Source organism: Silene latifolia, chromosome 9, assembly GCF_048544455.1.
Source record: "Silene latifolia isolate original U9 population chromosome 9, ASM4854445v1, whole genome shotgun sequence".
Lineage (NCBI taxonomy): Eukaryota > Viridiplantae > Streptophyta > Magnoliopsida > Caryophyllales > Caryophyllaceae > Silene > Silene latifolia.
This window is the reverse complement of record NC_133534.1, coordinates 162,776,649-162,787,115: the sequence shown is the minus strand read 5'-3', so window position 1 is coordinate 162,787,115 and position 10,467 is coordinate 162,776,649. Positions and strand designations below refer to the sequence as shown.

Here is a 10,467-nt window from a genome sequence, read left to right as displayed (position 1 = left end):
CCTTTTGTGATTATTGTGATGCTATCTCTCAAACGGGCGTGACTCAAGACCAAATTAGATGGGTCTTATTTCCTTTTTCGTTAATCGGCACCGCAAAGCAATGGTTGAAGGGCCTTGATAAGGCCACCCTTGGAATAGATTCTTGGAAGAAGTTAGCTCTAGCTTTCTACAAAAAATTCTACCCACCGGAAAAGACTAACATGCTAAGAGCTCAAATTACGGGTTTTAAGCAAAGGGATGAAGAATCTTTGTATGAAGCTTGGGAGCGGTTCAAAGGTGTTTGTCGCTCATGTCCTCACCATGGACTTAGCGAATGGTTTTTGGTACAACAATTTTGGAATGGTTTATATGAAGATTCAAGGAACATTCTCAATATGGGATCAAATGGAATGTTCACCGAAGTTGATGACAATCAAACAGGGAACAAGATTGAGGAAATGGCGGTCCATAATTCACAATATAGTAGACCTCGCAAGGCTACTAGAGGAGGAAAGTATGAAGTGGACTCCGTTACTCAATTGGGTGCTCAACTTAGTGCTCACATTGACACAATCAACTTGAAATTTGAACAAGCTATGGCTAGACTTGAGGAAAACTCAAAATCATCAAAGCATCATGTCAATGCCATGACGGCATCCTCATCAATCCCAAGTGGGATATGTGAGAATTGTGGAACTTTGGGTCATGACCCAAGTGAGTGTAGGGGAACAACCGAACAAGTTAATGCTTTCCAAGCTTACAAAAGTGGTACCCCTTATTCAAATTTTTACAATGAAAACACCAAGTTCCATCCAAATCTCTCATACAAAAGCCAAAATGTTCAAAACCCTCAAACAACATACACTCCACCACCCATGAGAAACCAAAATCAAAGACCCTTTTACAATCAAAACCAAGGTTACCAAAATCAAAATCCATACAATCACCAAAATGACCAAGGTTTTGATGTCCAAAAAGCGGTCCTCCAAATGCAAAAGAATCAACAAGAATTTTTCACTCAAATGCAAAAAGATAGCCAAGCAAAAGACACCACCATCAACAACATTCTAGCTCACACCAAGATGTTGGAAACACAATTGACTCAACTAGCATCTTCAAGCTCACAAAGACAAAAGGGGCAATTACCACCTCAAAGTAATCCCCCTAGACATGAAACGGTTAGTGCCATTCACTTGTGAAGTGGTACAAGGTATGAGGCACCGAAGAAGCAAGTTGAGGATGAAGTTGTGCAAGATAGTGAAAAGGAAGAAATTGTGCAAAGCCCCAAAGAAGGGGAATCATCAAAAGAAGAAAGTTCAAAGAAAAATGAAGACAAGGCCAAAGAGAAGGAGCCCATTGTGATTAGACTTCCTTTTCCAAGTCGTCAAGCCAAGCCTAAATTTGATGATCAACTTGGAAAGTTCATGGAGATTGTGAAGAATTTAGAAGTCTCAATTCCTTTCACGGAATTAATCAATCACGTTCCGGCCTATGCAAAGTATATGAAAGATATCCTCACAAAGAAGAAGTCGATCCGGAAACTTGAGACTATCGCCTTCACTAAGGTGAGTAGTGCAATACTTCAAGGGAGTTCACCTCCAAAGTTAAAGGATCCGGGAAGCTTCTCAATACCGTGTACCATTGGCGACACGACGATCAACAAAGCCTTATGCGATCTAGGGGCTAGTGTGAGTGTCATGCCGTACTCGGTAAGTAAAAGGTTGGGAATGGGAGAGCTTAAATGCACCAATATCACACTCCAAATGGCCGATAGATCGACGAAGACACCATTAGGGATATGGGAAGATGTCCCCGTGCGAATTGGGAAGTTTTTCATCCCGGTGGACTTTGTCATTGTTAATATGGAGGAAGATTCCAACATTCCTATCATCTTAGGAAGACCCTTCCTACACACCGCGGGTGCGGTGATTGATGTGAAACATGGAGAGCTCACTCTAGAAGTGGGAGATGAAAGCATAACTTTTAATCTTGACAAAACCATGAGAGCTCCTCGTTTGCATGAGCCATGTTTCATGATTGATCATTATAGCCGGAAAGATGAAAGGAAGAAATCGGAACTCCAATGGAAGAAGAAAGATGAAGATGCTCCATTCAAAGAGCAAGTGAATTGTGACAAGGAGAGCTTGCAAGGCTCATCAAAATCAACCAAGGAAGAAGAGGATGGCCTCATTGGCCAATAAAAGAAATTGGGAGAGTTGTCTCCATCTAAGCAAGAGATTTTCAATGATCAACTCAATGAAGTTTGTGGTCTTTGGGACGACGAGTTTGAAGGGATTTTTAATCCCTACATTGGGCATGCCATCGATCATGATCAACAACAAGGGCCACGGTCCTATCAAGACCTCTACCACAATAATGAACAAGCTTTTGATTACTTCTTCAAGGTGTTGAGCAACATCAACAACACCTTGAACATGCCCCCTTGACATCTCATCAAGAATGAGAGTTTGGTGGAGTCCTCCCTAAACCACCACTTGTAAATATTTCTAACTCCCTAACTTACATTTCAATTTTTGTATTGCATTTTTTGTCATTTTTGGATTTTTATTTACTTTGATCAAAATTATTGTCATGTAAGAGAGAAGTGAGGGAGGGACTAATGACTTCAATTGATGTGTAGTGCTTTACCTTAGTGTGGGGATGGAAATTGCCTAGGCTATTCATGCCTTAGTAGTGCCCCCATAATGAAGAACACAAGAAATGAAGAAGAATGGAAGAATGGTGAAGGGAAATGCATTGTGTACGAATGGAATGAATCCGGGTACAAAGGACCAGAATCCGAGCGGATTGTACAAAATCCGCCCGTCTTCAACAATCCGAGCGTCCCTGCCGAGAAGACGTCCGTCTGAGCCGAATGAAAATTGAGAATTCTTGATGTTAAAGAATCCGAGCGGATTTCGGAAAGACGCCCGTCTCATAGAATCCGTCCGTCTTGTGAAGAAGACGCCCGTCTTTTTGCAAATTGAAGAAAACAAAGAAATTTCTCTCGGATGAAATCCGTCCGTCTGCAAAGCAAATCCGCCCGTCCCATCACGGAAGAATCCGAGCGGATTCCCCAGAATCCGCCCGTCTTTAGGCGAGCTTCTGAAAATTTTGAAGCTGCAGAATCCGCACGGATTAGGCCTAATCCGCACGGATTGCCCCTGCGTTTTCGAAAATTCCGACTTCTTTAAATACCCTCCCACCTTCATTCCTTCACTCATTCATTCATAAACACTACCCACAACATCAAAACCCTCATCCTCTCCATCACAAAAACAAAAACCCTCAACAAAATCCACCAAAATCAAATCAAACCATCCTTAAACAACAAATCAATCACTCGATCTCCAATAAAAATCAAAACCAAGAACAAAATCTTCAACCTTTGAGTCGATTTTTGATTTCATAAAGGCAAAGCCTTTCACCTTCAAATCGATTTGGGCATTCTACAAATTGAAGATTTTTGATTCTTTTCTTGGTTAGTTCATCAAATGGCAAGGACAAAGGCAGCAACAAAGGCACCAATGGCAAAGGCTCTCCCTCAAAGGCAAAAAGCTCTCCAAACAAAGAAAGCTTTGGCAATGGTGGTATCAACACCAAACTTGGAAGTGCAACCACAACAACAACAAATTTCTATGGGAGCATCACCTTCTACTCCGGTAATCGATCAACTCTTACATTATCCGGAGGTAACTTTTATTTCCGATACCCATAGAAATACATTCGTCAAGTTTGCTATGAAATCAATTCAATCCACCAAATTCATATGTGAAGATGCCTTAGAGAAATTGGGTGTTCTTGAACAAACAAAAGCCTTTTTCAATGCCATGGGTTTGAAGAAATTGTTTGAAACAAAGGAATCGACATACCCTTCCCTTGTCTTGGAATTCTTAAGTTCTTTAAAAGTTACCAAAGTTGAGAATAGGTAAAATCTTGAGTTTCGTCTAGCTAACATTAGTAGACGCATTACCTTTAAGGAATTAGGTGAAATTTTGGGTCTTAGCGATGAATCAAGATATCTTAAGCATTATGGAAAGTATGACCCCGAGCCTCTTTGGGAGGCAATCCCCGGGAAGAAATTTGATGATTTTCATGCTTGTCGTGCTCTTTTGGTCCATCATCCGGGCATAAGAGTATGGCACAAAGTTGTGGGAAATACCATAATTGCTAGGAAAGACACCAATCATTTCACAAGACTTGATTTTATCCTCCTTGAATCGGCTTTGAATGTCGGAAGAATTCACACCAAGCCTTTCAATTCTTTGAGGCTATTGGTTGATAGATGGCTTAATGTTGATAATGGGAAGAAGGGTACGACCGTTATTGTTAATGGCGGCCTAGTCACGGTCCTAGCCAAGCACTTTGATCCTAATTTCAATAAGGATAGCAAGTACAAGGCAAAGGAAGGTGGCCATCTTATTAATATGCACATTATGATTAACAAGTTCAAGTGGGTTGCCCATAACCCCCTTGACACTAAATATGGATGGCTAACAAGTGAAGCTAGATCGTTCACCTTACCCTCGAAGATTTGTCGCCTAAGTGTCCACCGGACCAACTATCTACATCCCCTATCCGAAGAAGCCGAGTACATCATTCAACAACAAAAGGGTGATCATGAAACCCCCTCCTCTTCCATTGTTATACCGCCTTACCCCTTTGTGTATGAAGAGTTCAAACCGGAAGGAGTTGAAATTGGGAAAGACTATGTCACTCTTCTTATGCAAGCCATGCACAAGCAAGCTTATGAAGATCGGAAGAATGCATATTTGGCTCAATATCCTCCCCTCCTACATTTAGCTAGGCAAGGACTCCTTGATCCATCTTGTCCTTTGCCTAGTTGGGCGGATAAAGAAGCCTTGTTTCCGGGTGCATCTAGGGACGTGGTGGAAGACAATGAGGTTGTTGGAAATGGTGAAGAAATTGATGATAATGTTGAGGAAGAAGCAAGTGGAGATGAAGAAAGAGATGGTGAAGATGATGATGAACAAGATGATGGAGAAAGTGAAGAAGAAGGTGACAAGGAAAGTGGCAATGTGACCACTTCTCATGAGGGAAGTGATGATGATGATAGCATGATGGAGGACTAGCAAGCCTTGGAGACTCCTACACTCCCATGGTTTGTGTCTATATCTCTTTGTATTTTATTTCATTTTGATCATTGTTGGTTTAGTCCTAGCAACATCAAAGGACTCACACCTCGGTACCATTGAGGTGTCCTTTATTGTTCCCATTTGTAAAATCCAAAATGACAATCTAGTTTCATGCATAGCATAGTGTGTGCATGAACTACCCCAATTCTTTGACATTAGCAATAGTGTCTCATTTGGTTTGGGGAAGTTGATGCATACACAACGGGAGGTAATTTAAATTATCCTCTCCGTCATAACAAAAACCATGCATCATGTAGTATAGCTTAGTGTAGAATTGCATTTAGTATAGAAATCATGCATCATCTTTGCATAATTTCCATCATTTTGGCCATTGAGGACAATGCCCATATTAGTGTGGGGATGGGAATTCTAACACTTAACTTTTATTCAAAAATCCATAAAAATTGAAAAATTTCAAAAATCATAAAAATTGAAAAATTGAAAAATCCAAAAACAAGTTCATTTCCTTTGTATATATTGTCTTGTATAAATTATGTTTGTTCACATTGATTGACTACGCCACATTCGAGACATGAGGATATTGAAGACCGCATGGTATGATCTTTCCAATCTCCTTTTTCCTCTTTATGTTAATGACTATGTGGCTTTATTTTGATTGATGCGGTAAAAACAATGTGAACTTAGGACTTGCATTTAGTTTATATGACATATTAGTTGGTAGAAACATTTGGATTAGGATGTATATATGATAGTTGCATCATGGCATGTAGTTGCATTTTAGAAAAATTTTGCGAAACCGTCTATTTGGGAAGCTTGAAAAGTGTATATAGGCCCTAATAGATGCTTTTTATTCTTAAGACTTTGCTTGTTAGAATGCTTGTAAAACACCCTAGGATGTGTCATGCTAGTATCCTTTGACCCATGGATTAAGGCCTAGTGAAGAGTACCTTGTGGTGTGATAACTCCTTGGCTACCGTTTATTCCAAGGTGACCCTTGAAACCATGCATACATCTATCATTCGTCCATGTTCTACCATATTTTTGTCATCAAAGGGAATGGGCACAAAAAGAAATTTTTCAAAAATTTGAGTTCAATGAAATGAAAAGTGAAAGAAAGTTTGCAAAAATGCATCAAAAGAAAAGTGGAGCAAAAATAGACTCCTAAGCTTCAAATACAAGGCACCCTCGTTACTAATTGGGGTGACTTTGAAAATGTTCAAAAAGAAATGCAAAAAAGTTGTCAAGTATTGAAATGCCAAAAATCAAAAAGAAATGGCAAAAAGAAAGTGTTCTCAAATGTCAAATGCCACATGAAATTAGGGGAAAAAACAAAAACAAAAGCAAACTCCCAAAGTGAAACTCAAATATCTATTGATCCCTTCATCCATCATACCCATTTTTGTGCATGGTAGAGAGGGGACGACCCTTCTTCTTGTCTAGGCAAGAGGGGGAATTCCGCGATCCTCCAGTGTTTCTAACACCATAGGGAGTCTACTCTTGACAAAATCATTTAACGATTGAGGACAAAGGTACCCTAGCTTGACACACTTTGGAGGTGATTTATTGGTATCCTTCTAGGCTTAGTAGTTTGAATAAATTGCATCTATGAAGGATTGTGTACCCTTGAATTGCTTCCCTTGTAGATAATTTCCGCCACTTAGATGAGGAAAGTGGCTATTCCTTTTGTAGATGCATCCATTATGTGATTTTATGTGCTTTAATGATTGGATGTGTCGCCATTCTGGCAAGACCCACCCTGCCTTGCAAGAAGGCATCCTACCTCATGGTTGTCTTGTTGTGAGTTGAAGGGGCGGAGTGAGACCCGCTAATTGTCTCATATCGGCTATTATTATTAGGATAGGTTAGTTTTGGTCCTAGTCTTTGTCACCTCTTTACTCGGGACGAGCAAAGGTTCGGTTTGGGGATATTTGATGTGACCGTAATTGGCGCATATTTAGCCCCCGAATTACCATTGTTTCCATGCTTTTTAGTGCCTATTTGGGTCATTTCCTATCTCTAGTTCTTTGTTTTGCATATTCTTTGAGATTTTGATCCCTTGGTAGGAAAGGAGTAAGAATCTTGCATTTTCATGGCAAAACGAGGCTAAATTGATTGTATTCAATGACCAAGCATCAAGAAGAGACAAGACTAGAAGGCCTTTGTACATATTATAGTAGAAGAACAATGTTGAGAAAGGATCCTTGCGTCCCCAAGGAAATCCCCAAGGAATTTATGAAGAAAAGGGAAGAAAAGAAGAAGAATTGAAGCTGACCAACAATCCGAACGGATTGCGGACAATCCGTCCGCCCGGCCAAGACAATCCGAGCGTCCCTCCTTGGAATCCGCTCGGATTCCCCCTCAACAATCCGAGCGTCCCTCTCCTGAATCCGCTCGGATTGCACAGCCCAAATCCGGCCGTTCCGACTCTAATCCGCACGGATTCCTGTACAGCTCGGATTTCATTCTTCGAGCTACGAAAAGAGAAGCCCTTCTCTCAGAAAATACCGGGTCCTCCTTGCTCAACTTAAAAAGTGTAATTACTAGTTTAGCCCTTAGTTAACCCTAATGCATCCTCCCTAATTTTCACTATAAATACCCCATTAGTCTAATTAGAGGAGCATGTTCTTCTTATCAATATTTAGAGTAGTTAATATCAATCAAATCTCTCTTCAATATTGTAATCAAGTATTAATCAAGTTTTAATCCAAGTTTTAGTTCTTTAATCTCTCTCTTGTTCTTCCTTTATTTTGGGTAATTAGAAGATTATTGGGTTTATTGGGAGATTGACAACCTTCCATCAATCATCAAGTTCTTCTATTATTCTTTGCATTATTATTTTGGAATCATTAGTAGGTATAATCTCTTAATCCCTTTTTAATTATTGTTAATTACTTTCATTTATTCATCATGTTTCATATTGTTGGTATGATTGACAACCTTGCTAGCATGATCAACATGATAATGAGTGAGTAGTCTCTTAGCTAGGGTTTAATGGGTGATTAGGGAAACCAACATGGGGAATGATTCATGCTTAAATTAATATGCTTTCATATCTTATTTGCTTGCTTGTTTTGATCTTAATACATGCACATGTTATATTTGATGAAATGCTAAGCCTATGAATCCTTGCATTTACTATCATCTCCTATCTTTTTAATGAGACTTGTAAGACATAACCCAACTCGAGTCTTGTTAGACCATGCATGTGTTGAGTAGGAAAGATTAAGTCGACTTGTAGGTGTTGTACAATCTAATCGATTCGGCTCCGGGACCCAAACTTTCCTAGGATTGTAAGATATAACCCAACTCAATCCATCACAACAATAATTGCTTGCTTATAATTTGAGAACATGTTTGTATGATCATATCCCATGATTCCCCTATGATCCCATGACACCCTAGTGCCTTTAATCAATTGTTTACACCCCTTATTTTATTCATCTTGCTAGTTTATTTTCATTGTTATTTTAGTTTAGTAACCTTCTACATCAACCCAATTTGTGACACCCCCTAGACACTACTAGTTACAATAGAATTCTCATTTCAATACCCGTCCCTTGGGATCCGACCTTTACTTGCCTCTTTACTAATTGTAGAGTTGTTTGTGAAGTATAAATTGTGTTTTGTATCGACCATTGACCAACGACCACATATACATAATTGTGAACACGAAATGGCCTCGATCATTTACATCTCATTTTGATCATCTTGCTTGTTTATTTAATCTAGTGATCTTCTTATCTCAACCCAAATTGTGACACCCTTAGACACCACTACTTGCAATAAAAAATCCTACATCAATACCCGTCCCTTGGAATCCGACCTTTACTTACCTCTTTATTAATAGTAGAGTAGTTTTTGAAGTTATAAATATTGTTTTGGTCTAGGTGCTCCTAACGACAAGTAACCGAAAACGATAGTCCGACCAAAGAATTCTTAGATCTTATTGGTAATTGAAGATTATTGGGTTATTATTGGAGAATTGACAACTCTTCATCAATTAATCAAGTTCTCTTCTATTATTCTCTCCTTTCCATTTGTTCATCTTAAGATTGGTATAATTCCTTCACTCTTTACTTGTTTATTGTTTCCCTCTTTCATCATGTTTATACTTGTTAAGATGATTGACACCATTGTTAACATGTTTTCCATGATAATGAGTGATTAGTTTCCTAACTAGGGATTAGTGGGGGATTAGGGGAGCTAATCATGGGGAAGATTTATGCTTAATGAGTTAATATGAATGCTTGCTTATTGTTTTTCCAACTTATGCACATGTCATGTTTGATGAAATGTTTGATTGACAACCTAACATGTTTTTCTTATCCTTTCAACAAGACTTGTAAGACATAAACCAACTCAAGGCTTGTTAGACCATGCATATAGTTGATTAGGAAGAATTAAGTCGATTGTAGGTGTTTTAATGTGTTGACCGACTCGGCTCCGGGACCAAAATCTTCCTAGGACTCATTTATGCTCTCTCACCATGAATAGGGAAAACCAAGTGGACTTGTAGGTGTTGTAAAGTCTTGACCGACTCGGCTCCGAGACCTAAGTTACCCCTAAGAATCGTAAGATATACACTAAACTGATTCCCACAATAATAATTGCTTGCATCTATGAAACTTGTTTGTTTGATTTCACCATGATTTCCCTATGATCCCATGATTCCCTAGTATTGTTTATCATTTGTTCACATCCTTGTTTTTATTGCTTGTATTACCTTTCATTGCTTTTTATTGCTTTCATTAGTTTAGAATCACCAACTCAAACCAATTGTGACAAACCTAGTGCAACTATAATTAGATTGAACAAATTGAGTACCCAGGGGTTTTGGGTTTGACCCCGACTTGCTTGCTATGCTAGTAGTTGGGTATAAATGTGTTTGATGGCAGACAACGACCCGTCGCATCAAAATGGCGCCGTTGCCGGGGACGGTGTTGTGTATTTGAATTGTTCTTTTGTCTAGTTTTAGTTGTGCTTCTTCTTGAGGAATCTTAGTTCCTTGAGAGTTTTATTTCTTGTACTTGCTTTTTTTTCAACAACTACAAGGATATAGCGGATCAGTGACGGAAGTGTAGGGACGGATTAAAATTCCGTCACAAAACACGGGTTTATGATGGACCTGTGATGGAAAAATACTTGTGACGGACTATCCGTCACGTACCGTCGCATAAAACTGGCGCGTTAAAAAAATCAAGGGCGCCAAAGGCTGTGACGGATTACCCGTCACATAAAAGGAACTTGTGCCGGATAATCCGTCACAAAAATTGTGTTTTGTGACGGGTATTCGGTCACAAGTTTTTTTTTTTGTGACGGATATTCCGTCACATAAAGAAATCTGAAAAAGGTGTCTGCGACGGATATTCCG

General features: G+C 39.3%; 1 non-coding gene across 1 annotated transcript; it reads right to left on the bottom strand.

The window, feature by feature from the left end:
• Positions 1-200: 200 nt before the first annotated feature.
• On the bottom strand, positions 201-307 carry LOC141602895 (small nucleolar RNA R71). The gene has a single exon (XR_012524801.1). It is a non-coding gene; the product is annotated as a small nucleolar RNA R71 (small nucleolar RNA).
• Positions 308-10,467: the final 10,160 nt, after the last annotated feature.